Source organism: Ovis aries, chromosome 2, assembly GCF_016772045.2.
Source record: "Ovis aries strain OAR_USU_Benz2616 breed Rambouillet chromosome 2, ARS-UI_Ramb_v3.0, whole genome shotgun sequence".
Lineage (NCBI taxonomy): Eukaryota > Metazoa > Chordata > Mammalia > Artiodactyla > Bovidae > Ovis > Ovis aries.
Window position 1 is genome coordinate 4,148,675 of NC_056055.1, and position 26,772 is coordinate 4,175,446.

At 45.3% G+C, this 26,772-nt stretch overlaps 1 protein-coding gene across 1 annotated transcript in view; it reads left to right on the forward strand.

The window, feature by feature from the left end:
* BRINP1 (BMP/retinoic acid inducible neural specific 1) overlaps positions 1–26,772 on the forward strand; it is a 200,643-nt gene that overhangs the window by 24,574 nt on the left and 149,297 nt on the right. The window lies entirely within an intron of this gene.

Genomic DNA, 26,772 nt, shown 5'->3' on the forward strand with positions numbered 1-26,772 from the left:
GTGAAGTCGTTCAGTCCTGTCCGACTCTTTGCGACCCCATGGACTGCAGCCTACTAGGCTCCTTCGTCCGTGGGATTTCCCAGGCAGGAATACGGGCGTGGGTTGCCATTTCCTTCTCCAGGAGATTTTCCCAGCCCAGGGTTTGAACCCGGGTCTCTGGCATTGTAGGCAGATGCTTTACCATCTGAGCCACCAGGTAAGAATTGAGAAAGAATAATTAGCTCTAAGTAGGTGGGTTGGGGACAGCCAAGGAGTCAGGGCAGGAGAGGGACAGCCCCATCCTTCCACACAGCACAGCCATGGGCAGGGAACCATGTCTCAGATTGCGGTACAGTCAGCCCACTGTATCCATGGATGTGGAGCCCGTGCATTCAGATGGTCCACTGTCCTGTGCCATTTTATACAAGGGACTTGAGCATCCTTGGATTGTGGTTTCCATGGGGTGTCCTAGAACCAATCGCTGAGAATATCAAGGGACAACTTTATCTGCCAGGGATCACTTGCTTCTCAGAGATTGAATGAGAGAGGAAGAATTCACTGACCTGATTAGGAGATAAAGAGGCCCTACAGAGATAAAGAAGGAGGAGGCAGGGATGAAGTGTAGAAGGTGGGCTTCCCGGTTTAGGAACTCCTTTGAGGGGAATAGACAGCTTTCAAACAGGGTGTTGTAGGTGGAGTAAACGTTTTGAAGAAGCCGGATCCGTCAAGTTCAATGCAAATGGAGTGAGTGTGGTAAGTGAAAGTGAATGAGTCAGGAAAAACGCTGCCTAGTGCCAGGCAGGGAGTAGAGCGGTTGTTAAGTTCAGGGTTTATGACTGGAAGAACGTGACCCATATAGCCAGCTTTCTCTTGCTGATGTGTTTTTAATCGGATGTCCTTCTAAAATTCACCCTTCGCTGACTCCATGTCTCACTCCCCAGAGGCAACGTGGAGCAGTCTGCTTGCATCTGCCCTCTGTGCAGCCGTGGGTCCTTCTCCCATCACACCTGGTGGGACACACCCTGGACACAGCACAGCAGCTAAAGTACCATTGCACTGAATGGCCTGAAGCGAGCACAGCCCTGAGAACAGTAGGGAGCACGTGGAGCACACTTCCTAAGTTCCACGCACATGGCTGACTGCTTTACATGCGTTCACTGGTCTCGTCCAGGTGACAGTCCACTATATTCATCTGTCTTATAGATATGTAAACTGAGGCAAAGAACAATAAAGCAACTTGCCAAACTTTTGTAAGTCATTAATGGAAAACCTAAGACGCAGACTGTCTCAATGCGTCAGTTCCAGAACTGCATGCTCCGTCTCGCTAGTATACTGCATGCTTGCTGCTGCGGATAGAGTTTCTAGCACAAACGTAAGGGCAGTTCTTACGAGGAGAGTTACGTTTTAGAAATAGGAATGAAAGTAGCGTCAGGCCATTGCTAATACCGTGGAGCTAATTTTGCTCACAACTCAGCTGTCACCCATGGGGGATGCTTACTGGTCACTGGTCTGGAGCTCTCCCGCGTGCTGCACATGTTAACTCTGGGTCTAGTGCCAGGCCATGATGAAAATGCAAGTAAGATTCCTTCCCACTTTGTGGATACAGAAGTGAGGGCTTAGACAGTGAGGTAATATTCCCAAGTGATTAGTGGTAGTTGGCAGATTTGGGGCTCAAATTGAGGCTGATCTGGTACCAAAGTCCTTGTTCTTATGGGAGATATTGTGCAAGCCGCTTCCCTTCTCTTTGTTTCTGCTTCTTTGTCCTAAAACAAAGGAATTAGATCAATGTTTCTGAATTGGCAGCCTTTTAGGTACCACCTTAACAATTTCTGCTCTGTGTTTGTTCCATTTACGCTACTTATCCTTCTTTAAATTAATCCACTTCTTATATAAATGCATACATTTGCAAAGGAAGCTCTCACTAATTTGTTTCTAAAAAGTATTATGTTCACTAAATAGATGGTAACTGTACATATAATACAATGAAAACAAAACCTGTGTAAAGATATTCTACTTTATAGTCTAACATACTTTCAGCTATGGTCTTGCCTGCCCAAGTCTCTAATCTCTAGCCTTGCCTTCTTTTTCTAAAAAAACACAATAAAAAACCAAAAAACTAAAAATGTTAGAGAGAGGCTCTAAAGACATAGTAGCTGCAAAAAGAGCCTTTCTCCTTGAATTAACCAGGATTGAGAGTTGAAAATAGAATTTTTTTTCACTATATGACTTAAAGGTACTTTATGAAAAAGTGGATCTCTCCTTACGGTTCTGTCTGTTCTGGCCAGCTTGAAATGCCGGACCTGGGAATCTGTAGCATCTTTCCAGCTCTTGCATTCTTGAATTCTAAGAATCTGCAAAAGCTCCTCCAATAGAGATCCAGTTTGAGAGACTTGACTGCATGGTTAAGTTGAGGGTGTGAGTCTAGACTGAGCTATGGAAGAAGGAAGTAAAGAGAGTTGTTATGCTCTAGCTGTCCGGGAACATCTGAAAGGGAGACAAGGACTGGAGCCCATAAAAAGCTCATTGCTGGCAGTTCGTTTCTAGAGCCAGGTCCCTCCATTCTAACCTTCTCACTCTTTCATCATTTTACCCTGATGCCCATTAGCTCCCTACTTTACAGCCCTTCCCATGAGTCTCATCTGCTTGTCCCTCCCTCGCTTGCCAGAGAATGGAAAGGACTGATTTCCATGTGGAAAGAGCTATGTCTAGTGAGGATTTGCCTTTCTAAACCTCCTTTTAGAATTGAAGTAGAGTTGACTTATATGCTGTGTTGGTTCCAGGTGTGCATCAGGGTGATTCAGTTTATACATAGATGGAGATATATTTCAGCTTCTTTCCCCTTACAGTTCTTATAAAATATTGAGTATAGTTCCCTGCCCTCTACAGTAGGTCTTTGTTGGTTGTCTGTTTTATATATAGTGGTGTGTGTCTCCTAATCCTAATTTATCCCTCCCTTGCCTTCAACAGTTCTGCAGGGACAATTAACAAGAACCATGGATTTAGTCTGTTCCCATCATTGACTGAGCATTTGGCAAGTGCGATTTCACTTTCTCCAGCAACTCAGTGAAATGAGTGAGAGTTAGTGTCTCATTGGACGCATCCGAAGATGAGATATGGAGCGTGTTGGTAACTCAGTTGAGTCCCTCCGCTTCTGAGGCCTGTAGAGTCTTTCCGTGGTGGTGAGGTGTGGCAGGTGTGCCTGGGTTGGGGAAGACTGGGTGCTTGGATTGGGGGCAGTTCCTGGACCATCCCTGCACTCGGGGTGGGCACACTGTCACATGCCTCTCCTTTCTTTGTTCACTGATAAACTGATGATGCTAATGAGACCCTACCCATGGATGTGAGCCCCTTGGGGGCCAATTAACTTAACTTTAGTTCAGCTGCCAGGAACCTCAGAACTAAATCCAGATCAATTAACTCTTCCCAGGTGCCTGGTAGCATCTCTTCCTTCATTCATTTGAACTATTCTTTGTTCCATTTTTATTTTTAATTGTCCTGACTTATATCTTATTTAACTTTGTAATATGACTTTACATGGGTCTGAGGGTAGGTGGGGAATGGATTCTAGATAAATCAGTAAAATCTCTTTAGTATCATCTCAGTAGAGGGAGGATGGCTCTTGGGTCCTCTTCTGGTTGGAGAAGAGGAGGTTGTTCCTGAGAATATGACTTGGAGAGGTGAGCCCTTTCTGGAGAACAAGGGCACTAGGGGAGGGGCCAAATCTGGGCCATGATGTGCTTTTTGCCAATAAAGTTTTATTGGCACCCAGTGATATTCATTTAAAAATGTTATTGTCTATGACTGCTTCCATGCGATAATGACAGACTTGAGTAATTGACACATGGGCAATATGGCCCTTAAACTTAAAATATTTACTACCTGGCCCTTTAAAGAAAAAGTTTATATTCCTGATGATCCAGAGAAAAACAAGGTGAGTAGGTGACACTGTCTAGGTAAAAAGAGAAGCTAAAGTTTTATCTCCCCCTTCATTTAATGTTTCCTTTCCTCCCTATTTTTTCTTCCTTCCCTTTTCCTTCTCTCCCTCTTTTTCTTCTTTCCTAACTGCCTGTCTACCTTTTTTCTTCCCTCTCCTCCTATTTTGAGATGAAAGAGGCCCGCTAGTCAGTTCTTTTCTGTGTATGAAGAGGACACTGAACTCCAGAGACTGGAATTGACTGCCAGAGCATGGCCACAGAGAGGCAACCACTTCCCAGCTGCTTCTCCTGGCATGTTTCACTCTGTAACAGAACATGATTAAAAGGCTAAGAAGAGATGAGTGATATAAAAATATAGGAAAAGCATTTATCACAGTGCCTAACTACATAAGTTCAGTCACTCAGTTGTGTCCAACACTTTTTGACTCCATGGAAGCCTGATAGCACGCCAGGCTTCCCTGTCCATCACCAGCTCCTGGAGCTTGCTCAAACTCATGTCCATCGAGTCAGTGATCCCATCCAACCCTCTCATCCTCTGTTGTCCCTTTCTCCTCCTGCCTTCAATCTTTCCCAGCACCAGGATCTTTTCCAATGATTCAGTTCTTTGCATCAAGTGGCCAAAGTATTGGAGCTTCAGCTTCATCATTAGTCCTTCCAATGAACACTCAGGACTGATCTCCTTTACAATGGACTGGTTGGATCTCCTTGCAAGTCTTCTCCAACACCACAAAAGTGGTGCTGATTCAAAAGAATTGATTCAAAAGCATCAATTCTTCAGTGCTCAGCTTTCTTTATGGTCCAGCTCTCACATCCATATATAACTATTGGAAAAATCGTAGCTTTGACTAGACATACCTTTGTCGGCAAAGTAATGTCTCTGTTTTGAATATGCTATCTAAGTTGGTCATAGCTTTTCTTCCAAGGAGCAAGTGTCTTTTAATTTCATGGCTGCAGTCACCATCTGCACTGATTTTGGAGCCCAAGAAAATAAAGTCTGTTACTCTTTCTATTGTTTCCCCCTCTATTTGCCATGAAGTGATGGGACCAGATGCCATGATCTTAGTTATCTGAATGTTGAGTTTTAAGTCAAATTTTTCACTCTCCTCTTTCACCTTCATCAAGAGGCTCTATAGTTCCTCTTCGCTTTCTGCCATAAGGGTGGTGTCATCTGCATATCTGAGGTTATTGATATTTCTCCCTGCAATTTATTATGTGCACAGTGCTTAGCACATAATAAATGGTCAGTGAGGCTTAGCTTATTTCAAGAAAAGCCCAGTCTAATTGCAGAGGCAACAATCATATGCTCCCAATCTGAATGGGGCTTCCCAGTGGTTCAGTGGTAAAGAATCTGCCTGCAGGAAACCCAAGGAATGCAGGTTCGATCCCTGGGTCAGGAAAAGGCCACCCACTCCTGTATTCTTGTCTGAAAAAATCCCATGGACAGAGGAGCCTGGCAAGCTACAGTCCATGGGGTCGCAAAGAGTCGGACGCATCTGAGTGACTAAGCGTGCACACACAGTGTGGGGAGATAGCTAGGACTTGGACTCAGGTATCCTAGCCTCCCAAACTGTTTTTCCACTGTAGGATTCTGTGAAGTATCTACACAATAGTGGCATACGTTTTAAGGAATAAAGAACAATTGTATTCCTCCCAAGCTTTAGGATTTGAGAGGGGGCTGATGCAGTCAGGAAGGACTTTCTGGAAGAGGCAAGGCTTCAGGGGGACAAAATGGGCAGAGAAAATGTTCTGCAGGGATACATACAGGAGCACATTTCCCAAACTGTTCAGAAAATGGACTCATTGTGGTTATAGGATCTGTACTGTTGTATAGGAAAGGAAAACAGAGTGGGAATAAGGTTAGATCCTGTTAAGGGAGAGATTAATTAAGATATCTGGACTCGGTCCTGTAAACTCAGATGCACCTGTCAGCACAGGGATGCATTGACCTGCACAGGTAAAAAGGGTAAGGGAGAGATCATTTGTCAGTATTTAAAAATGGAGAGATTTTACACACACAGAAAAATCTAGATTTCCTTCTGACTTCTGAGAAATCAGGTGACCTGGCAACCTAGAAATATCATTCCTCCCCAGAAGTGGTCTGCTGTCCTAGACTGGGTAATATGCCTCCCATTTGTCACTACGCTTCCTTCTTAAACTCTGAACCCGACCGCTTCATTCCCTCACATTTGTGGTCTGGACTCTGTTGGCTTTTGAATTTACATCCCCTGAAGAGGTGGTGATGCACGAAAAATTCGTCTTCATTGATATGATGAGATCAATGTTTAGAGGATGTTTATTTGCTCATCAAACATTTATTGACCATCTATCGATATTTCCTGCAAGGCTCTGGAAGGGAAGAATTGAGTTCAGGAGATGAATTAGGAGGCTGGTCCAGTGGTTCAGATGAGAGAAGATTAAAACTGCTTAGGAATAGAGCCATCCATCGTGAAAGAGGTGGGACCCTTCTCCCTCAATCTTCAGAGTCCTCCTTTAAAGAGAAGCCTGCCTCATTCCATTTCCATAGGATCAGGTCCCTGTCCTTTTAGACTTTTCCACCTGGCTTCTTTTATATTACATTCATCTGAGAAAGAGATCCTTCCTCTCCCCTCATAGTCTCTCTCTCTTTCTCATCTTGTCAGATGAACACATCCCATCTGGTCTCGATTCCCTGCGATTCACCCCCTGCATACAGAGTAGATGGTTCTGAACCTCCGAGGGTGGGCGTGTGCCTTCACAGACCTGCCTGGAGGAGGGCAGACCAGGAAGAGCCAGGCTGGCAGCATCAACTTCAGAGAACTGCCTTTTCAAATCAATACAACCGCTTTGTTTCCACCTCTGCATTTGACTGCGGCAGGCTTGTTCCCTGCTCCCCAGCACGGCAAAGCATGCACACTCTCTCCTGCATCTCGCTCCCACCCTCAGAGGCCAGCCTCTCCATCACATCCCCAGTGTGTTCCCCAAAGTCCCAGATGTCTCTCCATCCCTCACTCACATTCCAGGATGATTGCTCTCAGAGTAAGGAGGAGCTGAATTTGGGAAGTTGGCATCACTGGGAATGGTTCTTATGCTGAAACAAAGCAAAATCTTACAAAAAAAAAAATGCCTGTAGGAATAGGAGAGGATGGTTGGAGTAGTGAAAATTGTATGCAGGAGGAGGAAGAAGACTTGGTCTTAATTCTTGGTTTCTGCTATTAACTGGCTATGGGATCTTGGGCAAACTTGGTTTCCTTTTTTCAGGAAATGAAGCACCTGGACTCGATTCTCTTTAAGGACCATTCAACCTGAATAGCTCAGAGGATTAAGAGGACATTTCTGTTGGCTGTTCTTTTCAACTCATTCATGACATATTGATGTACCAACCAGGATACTTTTACCCGTATGTTTCAGCCTTACAGAGAACTGTCCTCCTGGAGGGCAGGTGAGGCTCAGGTGAGACTCATTGGAAGAACTTCTGGCTGCGTGAAATCTTAGTGCTTCTTAAGCAGAGCTCTTTCCCTTCCTTGTAGACCATCAGGAATAAGTTTAACATCACACCGTGCAATATTGCGATTCTGTGCGCCCTGGAGATAGAAGGCTGGGTCAGATATCACACTTGGGGCCCCTCCCCACCTTAGGAGAGTGTTGATAATCTCACAGAAAGCCAGTTTCAGGTTTATGGATGGCAGTTACCTCATCCTTTAGCCTGACATCTAGCACACGAAAAGTATCCAGTTAGGAACTCTTGAAGGAGTGAAAGTCGCTGGTGTTTGATCATGGCGTGTCATAGGGTGCCTGAGTCAGAAAGGCCCTTAGGGATCAACTTAGAAGCTCCCCTTGTTTTCTGCACGGACAGACTGAGGTCCACGGTCAGGATGGGATTGGACCCAGACCACACATGGAGTCAAGCCCAGCGGGGCCTGGCGCCCGGGCACCCTGACCAGGGCCTCTGCACCAGCCACCTCTCATGGCGTCCAGCACGGTGGCTTGGCTCCTGCAGTCTCACGGTAACCATTTCCAGAGGCCCCTCTGGGTTTTGTGTAAATTATCGGAGCCTTCTGGGAGAAGTGCAGCTGGAGCTTTCTCTCCTCCTGGGCTGGCTCCTTCTGTTGGTCTCTGTGAAGAGACCATTATAATTTTCTCCCTGCGTTCCAGCAGCGCACGGCCACCCCATCACTCACTCTAACAGACCCCGCTGAGCACCCACAGTATATCTCGAAGCCATTTTCTGTTTGGAAGTCAGTGGCGGTCAGCCAACATTTCAGTAATATTTGCTTTCCTAAGGCTTAGACAAATCAAATCCATTCACTTCCTCAGACTCTATCTCTCTTGTCTGCCGTGATTTCCCCTCATCCCAGGCAAGCCAGAACTGACCATGGTCCCTCTCTCTTCCCTCCCTCCCTTTCCTCTTCCCTCCTCCTCTTCCTTCTCCTTCTTTTTCTGCCTCTTTCTCCAAGTTTCCTCTTCATTTCAGTAGTGAAGAATCATAGCTCAAGACAGTATTAAATTTGGAAAAAATCAAAAACAGCTGAACCAAGCTTCCTGATTCTAGAGATGCAGAGACCAGATTCCGAAGACATGGGGATACTAGTTACCCTATGTTGATAATAACCTCTGCAGTGGTATTAGGAATGGGGTTAGAATTCAAGCCTCCTGACTCAGCCTAGTCCAGAGTCAGTTAAACGTCATAGCACCCTGTAATTTGTCCTGCCTCAGGCTTTGTCTGCGCGGGTGGTTCTGGGACTGAGGTTGGATCTAGGAGGGAGAGGGGCACCATGTTTGGGTTACCTTAGGCTCACTGCTTCGGCTCTCTGAGGCTCAGTTTCCTTGCCTCTGAAGTAAGGATTGAATCCCACATCCTGCAGAAGACACAGTGCTGTTGTGGGGCTCAAACGAGGTAATATGCCCCTCAGTCCCAGAGTGATTTATATATATACACACACACGCCCATTCCTGCTGCTTGCTATTATTAGCTTTCTTCCTTGAACGGGGACTTTCAATGGTTCAAAGCTGTGTTGATTCTATAGTGAGCATCTGGGGCATCCTGGTAAGGAAGCAAGTATGGCATTTGGGGGCCAAGAATCTCTTTTAGGAGCTCACCCATTCATCTCTCTGCCTACTGTGTGCTAAGCCCCAGGCGCAGCAGGGCAGCAGCGGCCTTCTGGGACTGCATTTAAAGCTGCCTCTGTCAGGGAGTGTGCCAGCTAGAAATAGACCAGGCATTTCCTTTAGAGTTTCACGAAAATGGATCCTTTGGGTCAAAGGCTCCTTAATCTGCAAAACGCAAGCTGTTGGCCTGACTTGCGGCCTCAGCAGACTTCCTAGGTTTGCAGCGGCTTTGGCATGGAAAAAAACGGTTTGTGTTTTGAAGATTAAAGGTCCTTTCATCCAAAAGATGCGATTTTTGTCTTCTTTCCTCAAGTTCCCAATGAAACACCTTGTTCCTTCCTGGCTTAAAACCTACAAGCCTCCTTTCTTATGCACAGATGGATTAAGTTACACTACACATTCACAGCCTCTGGGAAGGATGGAACCTCAGTGCATACTTAGTGCCCCCTCCTTCAAGACTAGCCCTCCTCTTATAGTCCCAATATGGGCCAATCATCCATATAAATACATTAACATCATCTGGTTTTTTTTTTTAAGACTATAGCTTCTGGGATTTCATCTTCAGAATTTATGATGAAGACTGGAAGAGAGAGTGCATTTTAAAACACTACTCAGACTCACAGTCCACATTAGCTTAAAGATGCCAGCCTTGGGGGTCAGATTCCCCAGCCCAGTAGCAGACAGCACAGACTGAAGTTAAGAACCTCAAATCACAGCCTCAAATCACATGTCAACTCTGACTCCTACTGTCTATGATGTGACTTTGAACAAGATACTGAATTTCACTAACCTTCAGTTTCCTTATCTACAAAATGGGAATAGCTAGTGAGTCTGTAAGCCACTCTTGGCTTTACCCTCCTCCCCCAACCCATCACCAATTCAGTGCCTTTAAACCACTGGCATTTATTATTAAGCTCATGCATCTATAGGGAACTATAGTCAATATCCTGTAATAAACCATAATGGAAAAGTTCATGCATATGTGGGTCAGCTAGGGGCCCACTGATCTAACCTAGTCTCACTGATCTAAGCTGGCCTTTTCTTGCTCCTGAAGTTCAGCGGAGGCTCTGCTCTAAGCTTGGCTTGGCTGAGGCACGTTAGCTGGACTTCATCCTCCTACTGAAATACCCATCACGTTCGTTTTGTGGCAGTTACTGAAGCACAATCAGTTAAGCAGAAACCTACAGGGTCTCTTGAGATACAGGTGAAGAATTAGCGTAGCATCAATTCTGCCTCATTCTAATGGCCAAAGAGATTTATGAAGATGAGCCCAGATTCAAGACATGGGGAATAGACTCTATCCCCTTTAGTAGAAGAAATGGAAAACCCCATGAGGAAGTGCCCGACTAAAGGAAGGGGTGATCTGGAGTTACTGATCGGTTCAATTCAGTTCAGTCGCTCAGTCATATCCGCCTCTTTGCGACCCCATGACATCCACAAATATCAATGGGATAGGCGTAGTATTGATACCATGCCCATCCCATTGGTATTTGTGGATGTCAACTGAAGTAAAATTTATAAAGTTCTTGACACAGCTCCTATCATACACTGAAAGCTTATAAATTATCTCCATCATGATCATCAGTATAGGAAGGACTCAAAAAATGGTGGCTAGAATGATTAAATACAGAATTCCTAGATATAGCAACAGAGATGGGAAAACAGATGCTCAGAAAAGTAACAAAGCTTTCTCAAAATCACACTGTGGGACTAGTTGAGCCCTTAAAAATCAGACAGCGCATTGTTTTCACTTTGGGATTTGGAGGACGATGGGAAGGATACTGATACTAGCTCATGGTAACACGTGACATCCCAACAGTAGTGAGGCATTTTTACCTAGAGGTAAACGAGGGCCTCAGAGGATCCTGCTCATCCCCCCGACCCCCCACCAGCATGGTAGGTCTTCAGTGTGCCTCGTATTCACCTGGAACATTTATTAAAAATGCAATTTGCTTTGAGAAATAACTGTTATCTGGTAGGGTTTTGTGTGTTACTAGCAGTAGAGGACCAAACTCACGCTGGATTAAAGTTAGAAAAATTAAGAAAAAAAGGAAACCAAAATAACACACTAGTTTTGAGACGATGGGAAACTCCTGAATCTTTCTGGCCTCTGCTTCGTCTCCCATTCAGTGGGAATAGTCAAGCCTTCTTCAGAGGCTTGTTTTGAGAGCTAGGTGAATCACGTATGTCATATTAAAATGACTTACTGGTGTTCCCTTTGTTGCTATTTTTGTTTAGTCGCTCAGCCGTGTCCAACTCTTTGTGACCACGTGGACTATAGCCCACCAGGCTCCTCTGTCCATGGGATGGATTCTCCAGGCAAGAATACTGGAGTGGGTTGCCGTTTCCTTCTGCCTTGGATGTTAATTTCTCATTTCTGGAATGGGAGGTATACATCTGTGCCCTCTATATGTTACAAGTGGCTCTGAGATCAAACAAGGGCTTGATGAAGTGTCATGAAATCTTGCTGGAATGCAAGGATGGAATGAGGAGAGTCTCAAGAGAGACGGTGCTTATCGTCTCCGAAGTGACGATGCTTTTCCAAGTCCGTAACTGCTAACCTCCGCACCTGCTTAAGCCCTCAGATGTCTGTACCTTGCCTTTTTCTTTCCGTGATTGTCAGAGACAAGCAGCAGTTGTCACAGTCCTTTTAATTCATTCTTTTCAAAGAATCGTGGGCAGGAATAAAGCCATTGCACGAGAACCAGCAGAGCCCTAGAGCTTCTATCCAAATGGATCCGCCAGGACCCTTTCATCTGCTTTCATTAGTGACCTGTTGAAAACATTAAGCCAAGGGTCAGAGCTTTTGATGAGTAAATGCTGAAATTTAGGTTCAGATGGAAACTTAAGTGTTTTATTTATTTGCTCCACTGAGTAATAAGAATAGATTAGCCACAGGGAAGAACTCAGGGCCATTAACTCGGCAGAACACTATTTATTTATTGAGCAATTATATTCTGAGCACCTGTATAGCACTGGTTCCCATCTTTGGCATCCCTTTCTGACTCCAGGATATTCAGTGTGTTTCTGTGGGGGAAGCAACGTTTTCTTACTCATCTCAGTATTCCGTGTGGCATTTAGTTCAGTGATTTGCATCCAATAGGTCAGTTTGAATGACCTGTGCCTTTTGCTCACACTAGTCCCATTACCTGAAATACCTTCTTCTATTAAGTCTGTTTTTTCTTCTCCCTTCAGCTGGAAAATCTTAAACCTTTAGAGCCAAGAAAAATCTCAGAACCCCTGAGAAGTCTTCTTGAACTGGCTGTGTTTGAGTTATTTACTGTACAGCTCAGGGAACTATGCTTAATATCCTGTGATAAACCATAGTGGAAAAGAATATGAAAAAAATATGTATATATATATGAAAATGAAGTCATTCAGTCGTGTTTGACTCTTTGTGACCCCATAGACAGTAGCCTGCACCAGGCTCCTCTGTCCATGGGATTTTCTAGGTAAGAGTACTGGAGTGGGTTGCCATTTCCTTCTCTAGGGAATCTTCCTGACCCAGGGATCAGACCCAGGGATCGAACCCAGGTCTCCCGCATTGTAGATAGACACTTTACTGTCTGAGCCACCAGGGAAAACCTATATGTGTGTATGTGTGTGTGTGTGTATGTGTGTGTGTATATATATATATATATAAATGTGTGTGTGACTGAATCACTTTGCTGTACAGTAAAAGTTAACAACAACATTGCAAGTCAACTATAGCTTCAATAAAATAAATTTGATGAAATCCTCATCCTTCCATTGACTGCTTGTCTCCTTGGTAGAATGAAAGGAGAAGCATCGCCTATTGCTTTTTCCGTCTTCTTTCCCAAGTACTCTACACGCCACGCCTCCATTTATCCATGTCCCATGCATGCTTTATCTCTCTCAGCGACTCTTCAGTTCCCATCAGGGCAGTGAAAACTTCCAGCCTCCTCCGTATTCTCAAGTCCAATAGACATTTTGGCTCGTTATGTTAGATGACTCTGTAGCTTTTCTAAGCTTGAGAGTCTTCTGAAGTATTTCCGCTCCTCTCCTTGGTGGTGTTGCTGTCTCTTGATTCTCCCTTCCCCTCTTACCACCCCTTCCTACTCTGCATCACAGGATCCTTTCCTCCTCAGCCTGCGTAACTGTGAGCATCACTGCACGTTTGTTCCCACGACTGTCGACTCACACGTGTTCATGGGCACGCTCATCCAGTCCGAGAGCCCTAAGTGCTGCGGGAAGGAGGACCCTTCCAGGGCCCGAGAGCGAGCTCTCGTCTAACTCTTGTCTAACGCTTGGAAAAGAGTTGTCTGGGGAGACACACATGCTGACGAAACTAAGACATTGTTGGGAAAGGACCCCTGCGCAGAGGGCGGTAGGGTCCGGGAACCCAAGAGGACTGCGTCTCGGGTTTTATGGGAATCGGTTTCGTTTCTGGGTTTTTTTTTTTGGCCAATTACTCTAACTCAAGGTCCTTCCTGGTGGTGCACGCATTGCTCAGCCAAGATAAATGCCAGTGAGAAGGGAAGTGGTAGGCCATGTTAGCTCTTCCCGAATTCTTCTGGTTGGTGGTGGCTTACTAGTTTCATGTTCCTTACCGGACCTCCTGTCATAAAATAACTGGTTGAATAAATGGTTACTATGGTGCCTGGCCAGGGAGGGTGGGTTCAGTCAGTGTGCTTCCCCAAATATAACTACCCCTAGTTCACATTGATTAACAAATTTCCACCCCTAGTCCTGGCCTCTCTTCTGATTTGTACTGAATGATTCTACAGCCTACTGAATGCTCAACAGATACCTCAAACTCAACAAGTCCAGGAGGAAACTTGTCGTTATTCACTCTGAATCCATTGATTTTTCACTACCACTTATTATCATGAATGACACAATCATCAAGCTAATCATCAAACCAGTCCTAGGAGTCATCAGAGATACTGTTCTTTCCTCACCCCATGCTCCCAGAGAGCCCCTGTGCTGTGTGCTTAGTTGCTCAATCATGTCTAACCATTTGTGACCCCATGGACTGTGCCCTGCCAGCCTCCTCTGTCCATGGGGATTCTCCAGGCAGGAATACTGGAGTAGGTATCCTATTCCTTGTCCGGAGGATCTTCCCTACCCGGGAATTGAACCGGGGTCTCCTGCATTGCAGGTAGATTCTTTACCAGCTGAGCTACTAGGGAAGCCCGAATAGTTACCAAATCATACTAATTTTGCCTTTCAATATTTTTACCTTTCTGTATCTTAAGTACATTTTGTTTAGACCACGTCTCACTTGGACTACCATAATGCGTGCATGCACGCTAAGTTACTTCAGTTGTGTTTGACTCTTGGTGGACCGTAGCCCACCAGGCTCCTCTGTCCACGAGATTCTCCAGGGAAGACCACTGGAGTGGGTTGTCATGCCCCCCTTCAAGGGATCTTCCCAACCCAGGGACTGAACCTGGTGTCTCTTATGCTCCCTGCATGGTAGGCAGGTTCTTTATCACTGGTGCCACCTGGGAAACCCAGACTATTAAAATAGCTTCCTTAGTTTTATTCTTGTCTCTTCTTAAATCTGTCCACTACCCCGTCAAAAATGAAACGCTGAACATAGAATTCTTCTGTTTAAAAGACTTCATTGGCTCACTGTGCTCTCGCAGGGCTAACCATAGCCTTTGATCTGTTCAGTTCATTTCTGCCTGCCATATGATTGCTTCCAGTTCCTAGGCAAGGGGAGAAGAATCTGTGTCTTCAGGAAACTGGTTGTGCATAAAGATATGATTTTTTTTAAGGGATCTTAATTTTAGTTCTTTTGCTTCATCTCCTGCCAGTTTTTGCTCAGAAATCGCCACTACAGTGACTTAAAAATGTTTGTAGATTTTATACTCACAACAAAATCCTTCGTTTGTTTTACATGCTTCTTTTCTGGCCTGAAATATAAACTGCCCCCTCCCCGCCCCGTTTAGTCACCTTACAAATGCCCCTCTATTTTCTTGATCTTCTCCTGGATGACCTTTCCAGGAAGCATTCTTAGAGATCTTAGCTTGGGGCTCCATACTCCACAGAACACTGCTTTTGCCCTGTTACATTATTTTTAAATTATTAAATTATCTATTGTTTTGTGTCCACTTCCTTTTCTGCACTGTGAGATCTAATTAAAATAGTAAGGATTCAACTAATATTTGTTGGATTTTACCAAACTGGCTTAGAAAAGACATTCCAAAATGTTAATTTCACTTTCCCTTTTGAAAGATCTCCTGCAGAGACTGCTGACAGTTTTGAAGGAACACTTAAAAGACAGCTTCCTTGAATTTAGATCTTCACATTTCCAAAAATTACTCCAAATGAAATATTTATTTAAAGAATGCTGTACATAACTTACATTGTTAATTTAAAAAATGGTATTTATGATCCCCCCAAACAACAGAAATTCCACATATTTCTATTTGTTTTGTCATGGCCCTTTACTAGATTCAGTATTTCCAGAAATTTACACCTCCATTGACTTATCAGCCATTCTATTCATTAACATATTTGTAACTAGTGTTGTGATTATTTATGATTGTCAAAACAGGAATACTACAATCAAGGATCATGTGGGTCTTTAGCTTAATATATTAAAGCACTGAGTCAAAGAATTTAGATCTGGCTTAGGTTGAAGTTGTTGTTGTTCAGTCACTAAGTCACGTCTGACTCTTTGCAGCCCCATGACCACAGTGCACCAGGTTTCCCTGTCTTTCACTATCTCCTGGACTTGCTCAAACTCATGGCCCTTGAGTTGGTGAAGCTATCCAACCACCTGATCCTCTGTCATTCCCTTCTCTTCCTGCCCTCAATCTTTCCCAGCCTCAAGGTCTTTTCCAGTGAGTTAGCTCTTTGGATCAGGTGGCCAGAATATTGGAGCTTCAGCTTCAACATCAGTCCTTCCAATGAATATTCAGGGCTGATTTCCTTTAAAATTGACTGGTTTGAACTCCTTGCTGTCCAAGGGACTCGTGAGAGTCCTCTCCAGCACCACAATTTTTCAAAAGCATCAATTCTTTGGCGCTAAGCCTTCTTTATGTTCCAACTCTTACATCCATACAAGACTGCTGGAAAAACCATAACTTAAGTCAGCAAAGTGATGTCTCTGTATTTTAATATGCTGTCTAGGTTTGTCATAGCTTTCCTTCCAGGGAGCAAGCATCTTTTAATATCATGGCTGCAATCATTGTCTGCAGTGATCTTGGAGACCAAGAAAAATAGAATCTGTCACTGTTTCCACTTTTTCACTGTCTATTTGCCATGAAGTGATGGGACCAGATGCCATGATCTTTGTTTCTTGAATGTTGAGTTTTAAAACAACGTTTAAACTCTCTTCTTCCTCTCTTATCAAGAGGCTCTTCACTTTCTGCCATTAGAGTGGTATCATCTGCATATCTGAGATTCTTGATATTTCTCTTGGCAATCTTGATTCCAATGTGTGATTCATCCAGCTCAGCATGTGTACATGCTGAGTATACAGCTCAGTATGATGTACTCTGCATATAAGTTAAATAAGCAGGATGACAATATACAGCTGTGATGTACTCCATAGGTTGAAGTTAAATTCTGCCATTTTAAAATAATTTTGACATTGCAAAAATAACCATATTTGTTTTAGGAAGAGTCAGCATTTTATCATCTGCACAATAGAAATAATGTTATCTATCTCATAGGATAATTTTGTGGATTTAATCCCATGGAGAACATGAAACAGTCTGGTGTGATATCTATCAGCAGCGTATAGTAGGTGCATGGCAGACATCCACTCACCCTTACTCAGGCATTTAGATGTAAGGTGAAGTATGAGTACCATTGTCAAAGTGGGCACTGGGCATGGACTTTGTAAGAATCAGGAACAGAGTAGGCAAAGGTAGTGAAGCCTGATGGTTTATAGGGTGTGCAGCCAGTGCAGTCAGGGAGAGAATCTGGAGAACAGGGTGTTCTGAGGGCGGGACGTGGAAAAGTTAAGTAGAAAAACTGAGCGTACAGAGGGTCCAGCTTGGAGACATTCAGTGCAAGACCAAGGGGCCAGGCAGTCAGTAGGGAACCGTTGACTCCGTCACGGTCGTATGTGTATGTGGGAAGATCCCGCTGGTAACTAGAGTGGTGTTAGGATGGAGGTGCAAGAGATAAACGACACAGGAAGTCCAGTAGGAAGGTGGCTAGGGCCGTCCACGTGAGAGAGCTGTGTTCAAATGACGGGTAGCAAGAGAGAAGGGGTTTCTGAAGAAAAGCATGCAAGGAGGAGAAGAGCAGGGTCACACTGAGGCCTGCAGAGAAGACGGAAGGATTGTCAAGAGAGGCGGATGGATGTGAAAAGAAGGGAAATTGACTGGACCTGGAGATGGCAGCGATGGTGGGCTCGGTGGCGGAGCTGGTTGAGTCAGGTGAGGAGGAATTTGGGAAAAGTCTCAGGCTTCTCACAGACTTGATTTGGGAGACTGTGCTTCACTTCAGTGTGGATCATGAGAGGAGGAGATGGGAGAGAGTGATGATGGTTTTATTTGGGATACTTTGAAAAGACTATGGGATTTCCTAGAGATATCGATTATGCGGTTGAAAATACTAATATAAAATATGCAAGTTATGACACTTATTCCAGTGGTTTCTGGTTAAAAAAAAAAAAAAAGTCTATTTGCGGCTGCCCTGCGTCGTCGTTGCTGCGTGGTCTGGCTGCGGCGAGCGGGGGCTGCCCTTCGTGGCTGCGCGGGGGCCTCTCAGGGCGGTGGCGTCCTTGCTGCAGAGCTCGGCTCTGGGCCCGCGGGCTTCCGTAGGAGCGGCGCCCGGGCTCTAGAGCGCACGCTCAAGACCTGGGGCCCACGGGCCTAGCTGCTCTGCAGCCTGTGGGATCTTCTCAGACCGCAGATCAAACTCATGTCTCTTGAATTAGCAAGCCGATTCTCTCCCGCTGAGCCCCCAGTTAAGCCCCCAGACAACATAATTCTAAACTCCGTATCACGAGGCACAGAAGACCGTCAGGGCGTCCCAATCCACAGAAAGTGAAGGAAAGACGGAGCCCAGCGTCTTCATGTGGTAGGGCCCCCGTTCTTCATCCCAGTATCACTGATGACTTCTGACTGTCTGATATTTGGACTGATGTTGAAAGTAGGTAACAAACACATCACTAGAAGTTCTGGTGTGTTTTTTCTAACTGGAGTTCACTGGAGTTTTACATTGAGCTGAGCACTGAGTTCAGTGTTTTAATACATGAAATCTTTACTTTTGGCCAAACAGGATTCATAGAGTAAAATCAGGAGAAACAAACAAACAAGCAAAAAAAAAAAAAAATCTTAATTCTTGTCTCATCCTGTTTAAACTTACTTTTATCAGGTTTCCTCTGATACTTGGATGAAAGTTAAGGCAGGTCCATGATTTTTCCAAATTATGTTCAGTGTTTTTTCTACTCAGTTCTACTTCTCATACACAGTCTCAATTCAGTAACTGAAGTTTCCATTTCAGTGTATTACACCAAATAAATCGAATTTTATTTAAGATGGAAACTTGACTTTCCTCCCAGTCTCTCCTGTCTCCTTCCAACTTATGATTCTGTCTCGTGCCCTCTGTCTTGTCAGCCTTGATCTTAGTTTCTTTACAGTGAGGGTTTTGGTCAAAGATGGAGAGATAAGGAGGTTGCAAGAGTCTTCCTTGCCTAGTACTTTTTTGACAGCTTAGCATCCGTTCTCTGGGGGCTTAGCAGGTGTTCGGTGCTAACTTTTTGAACTCTCAGCGTTTGCGGGAGAATATTTGGAGCTGTCTTTCTTCCCTGAGATCTCTCGCTGGAGATTCCTTTGATGAAGGAAAATGCACATCTCTGCGGCCGCTTGCTGACCACTCAGTCCTTGGACCCTTGGTAAATGTCAGGGCAGTTCCAGTTTCCTCCTGCTGGTGTCACCTGGAAAAAAAAAATGTACAACCTTGAAACCAGAGTTTTATTTTATTTGATGTACAAAAATGATGACTTAAGCCTGCCTTGCAGCCTCTCAGCTCTGAGAGACCACTCCAAGGAGATAAGACAGGAGCCAGGAAATATAGGAGTTTTTGTAACAAAGGTCAGGTGGTTGGAACTTCAAAAGATTCCTGTTAATTAAAAAAAAACAAAACAAAACAGACACCGAAAGTTAATGAGTTTAACACTTCTCTGTGCGTGGGAAGGTGCAAGAGTCTGGGCTTATTGAACTCATCCCTTTGACATGCGCCTTCACCACCTAGGCCAGTGTTCTGTGCCCCTCCCACACTGAGTCCCTCTGGGTATACGGTCCGGGGTGGCCGCAGTGGTTGAGAGCTTGGTCGAGGGCACCCTGTTTGTCTCTGGTGCTCCCAGTGCTTCCTTAGATCTCACTATTGGTTGGAGGCAGGGAGGCTATAGTGGCTTGATGGTTGAGCATCCTTTGTTTCCTGATAACGGCTGGCAGCATCTTCCCTTCACACTGGCATGCCCTTTCCCTCCACTGACGGGGCTGGGGCAGCCTCTCCTGGCCTCCTGTTGCGTGTGGCCCTCTCCCAGTGATGGGGGACACATTCCCTTTATGCAGGAGCTTAGCGCGTACTTTTATGGGCAGTCTCTACTCTGCCATCAGATTTCAGCCCTCTCTTGAATGTCCCCCTGCAGAGTTCTGTCTTTAGCTTTCTGCAGTGTGAGGCAGACACTCATCTGCCATATTCCTCCAAGATCCCGGGACATTGGTCGTGTTCTTTGTGGGGTCCTGCTGAAGCTTGAGGTCCAGGGCTTCTCCCGATTCTCCCCTGGAGCTGTGTGGGGTGAGCAGGGGGTTCACAGAGGGTGGGCCGTTCTCCCCCTGACTCCACTGGTGGTCCCAGTACCTCACTCTGTGTCATCCTGTGGGTGAGAAGTTAAGAATCTCCACAAGTGCATTTGGCTGCCTTTTTTATAAGTCCTGGATAGTGGTCATGCACTCTCTTTACAATACAATAGCTATTATCTTGGTCTTGGCTTAAACCTAGGCTAAAATAATTGTATTTGAAGTCCTCTTTAATTCTTATCTGAACCTTGCAAGGCACTCATCCTCCTGTTACTGCCTGGATTTTACGGGCGAGGAAACCGGAGGTGACCGGGTTCATTCATGCGCTCAAGGTCACCCAGCTTTGAAGGTTTGTACCTCCTGGAGATGTCTCATCTGAAAGCCCCTCAGGTTGACACCAGGCTCAGGAGGCAGGCAGTGTGGGTGATCTCCAGTCCAGTCGTTAGCCTCAGGGCCCCCAGGATGGGCAATGGAGCTGGCCTTCCCTTCTATCCTCTGGCCCTGCGTGTGGGCCCCTGCCCAGCCGTCGCTGTAGAAAGCTCCAGAGGCGGAGCTGGTGACGGTGCTGCTGGAAGGCTCTGCTCCCCCCATCTGCCTCTTGCACATGTGTGCCTCAGAGGTAAATAACTCACCACGGCCACGATCAGAGGATGCGCTTTGTATGGGCTGAGCTGTTCCTCAGTGACACTGCAGGCTGACGTACAGCAGGGCTCAGGCGAGGGCCCTGCGAGCTTCAGCCCCATCAGCAGCTCCGTGCCCACCCGGGTGCCTCGCAGCAGCCAGACTGACTCAAAGAAGGTCATGGGTGGGTCAAGGACAGAGCTCAAAAACAGAGCCAGCCTCTCTTTCCCAGGCTCTGAGACCCTGTGGCAGGATGTTCCTTCTATGAAGGCTGGAGAAATAGCAGTGCTGAACTGCATGGTGACAGGATACCTGGGGCTGTCTCTGGGACAGGAGGATGGAGAGACGTGGCTCTGAGCAGGGGGGAGTTTTTATTTCAAATGAAACTAAATGTCCGTCTGTTTACTTTGAAGGGAAGGGGCAAGTGCTCAACCAGTGATGTGCGGAGTGAACTGAGTTCTCCAGATGTTAATAAAACCAGGAGACGGAATCTTTAAGAAATGATACAAGTGAACTTACATACAAAACAGAAATAGACCCATAGACAGAAAACAAATTTATGGTTCCCAAAGGAGAAGGGGAGGGCATAGATTAGGAATTTGGGATTAGCATATAACTTTACTATGTATAAAACAGATAACAAACAAGGACCCACTTAGAGCACAGGGAACCATCATCAACATTTTCTAGTAACCAACAAAGGAAAACAGCCCGAAAATATATGTGTATTAGTTCAGTTTGGTTCAGTCGCTCAGTCGCGTCTGACTCTCGGTGACCCCATGGACTGCAGCACGCCAGGCTTCCCAGTCTACCACCAACTCCCACAGCTTGCTTAGACTCATGTCCATCGAGTTGGTGATGCCATCCAACCATCTCATCCTCTGTCATCCCCTTCTCCTCCTGCCTTCAGTCTTTCCCAGCATCAGGGTCTTTTCCAGTGAGTCAGTTCTTCGCATTAGGTGGCCAGAGTATTAGAGCTTCAGCTTCAGCATCAGTCTTTGCAATGAATATTCAGGACTGATTTCCTTTAGGATTGACTGGTTTGATCTCCATACAACATATATATATGTGTGTGTGTGTGTGTGTGTGTGTGTGTGTGTGTGTGTGTTTAACTGAATCAATTTGTTATACGCCTGAAACTAACACAACATTGTAAATCAAATATACTTCAAATAAAGAAAAAAGATAAAAAACAAGGAGATGGATGAGAGTGACCTTCTTAGGTGGTGTCAGAAAAGGCTTGTTTGAGCCCTGTCCATTAAAAATAAAACACCTTCCATTTGTGTAATTTTAAGATTTTTGCAACCCCATTAAATAATTAAAAAGAAAGAGGTGAAATAAACTTTAATAATATATTATATTTACTATTATACATCCAACATACTACTATTTCAACATATCACTGGGGTCCCCTGGTGGCTCAGCTGGTAAAGAATGTGGGAGACCTGGGTTTGATCCCTAGGTTGGGAAGATTCCCTGGAGAAGGGAAAGGCTACCCACTCCGGTATTCTGGCCTGGAGAATTCCATGAACTATATAGTCCATGGGATCACAAAGAGTCGGACACGACTGAGTGATTTCCCTTTCACTTTCAACATATAACCATTATAAAATATTGGTGAGTCATCCTGCATCCTGCTCCTCTATGTCTTTGAGACCTGGTGGGTGTGTATTTATACTTACAGCACATCTGATTTGGAAGAGCCACATTTTACCTGCTTGATAGCTGCACATGGTCAGTGGCTTCCAACCTGGACAGCAGGTTGGCTTGTCCACTGGCCAGCTTTGTGGTGTTGGGCCAGTTACTTATTCTTCTTGGACCTCAGTGTTCCCTCTCCCCCCATTAAAAATGGGAATCACAGCCTCTCACCATATTGCAATGAGGTCACATGTGTAAAGCAACTAGTGTGTGTTTCTGGCACATAGTAAACGCTCAGTTAATGAACAGGTGATTGCCTCCTCAAACTGACCTGCATCCCAATTAAATTCTAAGCCCTCTACAGGAGACTGAAAGACAGCCTGGTCTTTGCACACCATTGCTGTCCTCCTCTCTTTCCTTTCCTTCCACGGACACTGTCTTCTCCCTGAGGTTCTGCCTCCCTCCCTCCTTCTCTTTCTTCAGGTCACGCTCAGAACGACTTCATCGAGCAGCTTTTCCTCCACACCATGTGTGGGGAGCAGTGGCTTCACTGCCAACCCCGTCTCAGCTGCCTTCGTTTTCTTTAGAGCTCTCCATACCGCCACATGTAGTCATTGCCTGTTTACTTGCTTCTCCCAACTGAATATTAAGGAAGCCCTTCTTGCTATTTAATTTCCAGCTAAATATGTTAATGGATGAATGAATGAATATATTGAACATCCACGATGCTTTGCCCTTAGTATGTAGCCTAAAAATGAAATGCAGTCCTTTCTTGATGAGAGATTCAGAGGGAGATACAGGTGACTGCAGGCCCTCCATCAGCCCTAAAATTTCACTGAAGCCTCTGCCACCCTGCATGCTACCCTGGGCACACACCCCATCGCTCTGCCCTCTCCCACCTCTGAGACTTTTGGTATGTTGCCTGCTTTGCTAGGATTCTCTTTTCCTCATCTCTTCTTACCAAAACCTCACATGAGTGAATGAGTGAAAGTCGCTCAGTCACGTCCGAATCTTTGCTTTGTGACCCCATAGACTATAGTCCATGGAATTTTCCAGGCCAGAATACTGGAGTGGGTAGCCTTTTCCTTCTCTAGGGAATCTTCCCAACCCAGGGATCCAACCCAGGTCTCCTTCACTGAAGGTGGATTCTTTATCAACTGAGCTAAAAACCAGCTCAAATACCACCTTCCCTTCAGGGTTCTTTCCAGATCTCTTGATCTCTTGAAAACATCTCTGGCCTCTATTCTTCCACTGGACATTTTCTGTGCTTATATTATTGATGATAGCATATTTCATATTAGAATTCCTCAGGTCTGTTTGTGACTTTGCATACTATTTTGAATCTCTAGAGGGCAGGATCTGATTTTACCTGTGTGTGGGGAGGGTAGGGATATATTGGAAACTGTACATACTTTGTAATCAGATATAGTAATACATGAGTTAGATTCCTGAAAATCAGGACTTGTGAGTTTATCAAAGCTATTTAATGTCTCCAAGTCCCAAGGAGCTCATTTGTTAATGGGAGAGCTGTACGCATCTCTTGAGAATCACTTGGACTGCAAGGAGATCAAATCAGTCAGTCCTAAAGGAAATCAACCCTGAACATTCATTGGAAGGGCTGTTGGTAAAACTGCATGTCCAATACTTTGGCCACGTGATGTGAAGAGCTGACTCATTGGAAAAGACCCTGATTCTGGGAAAGATAAGGAGAAGGGGGTAGCAGAGGATGAGATGGTTAGATAGCATCTCCAACTCAATGGACATGAACTTTGGCAAACTTCTGGAGATAAAGAGGGACAGAGGAGCTTGGCGTGCTGCAGTCCATGAGGTCACAGAGTTGGACACAGCTTACCAGCTGAACAACACCCATCTCAAGGAAGAAGCCTTTGTTAACCTCTAGTCTGTACTGAATGCTTTAGCTACTGCCAAGATAACAGACATTTTTTTTTTTTTTTTTAGATCCAAGTATACAATAGATGCTCCATAAATATCAAACTTGGGGCCCTTATATTAACCCAAGTCTCTAATACAGTTGATGCTAATTCGGGCTTATTTACAGAATAAGAATCACTGTGTCTGTCATGATAAGACAATGTTTAAGTAGCACACATACTGATCTTTGCCCTTAGCCAATAAAACGTCCATTTCTATGCAAATGCACCTTCTAGAAACTTTCGCTATCGTCTTTAGAGTTCTGTGAATTACCATGATTTTTCTGAGTCAACAGAAAGATACTCAAACTTCCTCCATGAAACGCTCACCTGTGCTTGTGGAGATGTAGATTGTACCATATTTCCCAACTACAAAGAAGGTTCAGACACAGCTACTGAATTGCCATGTGCTGCAGACAACATGGCCGCATGAAAACCAGGAGCTGGAAGACAGGAGTCTGGCCCAGTCAGCCACTCAGTGGTGGTCTTGTAAGAAGGAGCTGGGCTGGAGCAGGATTTATCAGCATTTGCACCACTGATGTTCTCCGTGCAGTTGTCTTTGTTGTGGGGGAGGGGCTGCCTTGTGCACTGTAGGATGTTTAGCAGGCCCTGGCTTTTACCTGCCAGATACCAATAGTGTCCCCTCCGTTGTGACAATCGAAGATGTCCCCTAGGGGACAAAAAGGCTTCCAGAAGGGAAGCATTGGATTAGATCATCCCAACTTCTGTAAATTCCAGGGCTCGGGGCTGAGGTCTTGCACACACACGCACACACGTACACATGCTGCTATTCCCTTGTCTAGCCTTGTTTCACTTTCAAAAGCTGCAGTGTTCTGAATCCTGTTTCCTTGCAAACAGTCTAACAGGCAGGCATTCTCGTAGGTGCCCACCCCGCACCCATTCACAACAGAAGCCACGCAGAAGGGCTGGATGGGTGGCATGCTGTGATTTCAGTGTGTTATAGCTCCCCGCCAGGATCTCTGAACAATCGCCTCCACCCCCTGCTTGCCACTCAGGTGGGCTCCAGCAGACAGTTTTGGCAGCTGGAGCTGTTATAGTTCTGCACTCCATGTGGACGGCTTTGTTTTAGGATCTGAACAAACCTTGCAGCCACAGCTTCTGCCAGCCCACTCGTCTGCTCACAGGCCTCTCTCCTTTGCCCCTGACAGCTGGGGCCTGTGGTGCCAAGTAGACTTCTGTAGCCACTCGTAATAGAATGGCGCAATCAGACCACAGAGCGTCATAGCCAGTTGGGTTGGAAATTCGCACCTTTCTCCTTTTGCTTTTCTCTCTTTCTTAGCTTGACTTTCTTCCCATTTTCAGCTGGAAGAGGAGACCAATAAGGGATCATATTTCTTCATGTTTTTACATGGTTTTCCACTCGATAAAACGGTTTTGTCCTTGCCAGGTTTTTAAATGGCATACAAATCTGAGATCTAGATAGAGGCTATGACTGTCCAGAGTCACACAGCCAGCCTCGTGTAGAAACAGTCTTTTAAAGATTCTTGCTGGTGAAAGACTCACAACCCCATGAGCAAGACGGACACAGAGGCAAATTAGTACAATAAAAAATAGTAAATACTAACATACAGTTATATAGGTGAACAACAGGAGCTGAAGGAAAGGAACAGCCAACAGCTTTTGAGAGGGATAGACAAAGGAATGACCCTTGAGGGCCTGGCCTCAGCTGGCTAGTAAAGAATAAATAGGACTTGGCATGGCAGGGGAGGCCACAGGAGCAAAGACGCCCCAGCAGGGGATAGCCGGGCAGCAACAGCAGTGTTTATCATCACCCGTGTCTTCGTCATCACTGATGCCATTTGTTGAGCACTTTCTAAAAAAGTCAGGCGCTGCATGGGGCACTTGACATAAATGGCGTCATTTCATTTTCACGCTAGTCCTGGATACAAGGGCTATTGCTGACTCCATTTTATAGGCTGAGAAACTGAGGCTCAGAGGAGTGAAGTCACTTGCCTGAATATACACTGTTTACAACTGGTAGAACCTGCATTCCAAGCTGCCTTTCAGTGTAGAGTAAGATGAGCTCTTCTAGGATAAGTGGGGTGAAGGACACAGACAGCATAATGTCAAGCTAGCAAGCAGAGTGATGATGTGACGATAAAAAGAAAACTTGTAAATGTGCCCGAGTCCAGGCATGGTCTAGTGGTTCCTCTTCCTTTCTCCCTACAAGGAGCCCCTAGCTAAGTCCTCCCTTAAGCATTTCTCCAACATGAGGCCCCTGTGCTGTGCTACTACCCAAGAAAGGGGCGGCAAGACCCTCTAGTTCCTTGGCCTTCTGCTCCCCTTCTGAACACAAGATAACCTTGAGGCTCAGAGACACTGAGCCAAGTGGATTCTCTGGCTATGCTTCTTTGGGGTGAAGGAGACATCCCACTGAGCACTGTAGAAGGGATTCTGATGAGCTCCATAAACTCTCCACCTGTAAGGTATCAATCCAGGATAGTCGTGATCATGATGCATCCCAAGACTTTGTGCAGTCCGTCAACTGGTGATGTGAAAGCAAAGCATGTGTTCACCGGGTACATGTCTGTGGGAGGGGAGGAGAGAAATGGGTTCTCGCTTACCGAGTCCCTGCTGTGAGATTCAGGCTGTTTGTTGAGATAGCAGGCGGGGCAGATACTGAAGTTCCCTCCTGGCTGGAGGAAACTGTTTCTGCCGTCATTCATTTCACTCTTGCTGTCAACTTACGCCTTGAGTAACTTCAGTGTGCCGAGTGCCAAGTTACAGATGCTGAAGCCTGTCCTCCATTTCACAGATGAGGAAACTGCATATCTAAGAGGCTAAGCAGTATGTACATGTTTGTACATGTTTATACCACATGTGAAC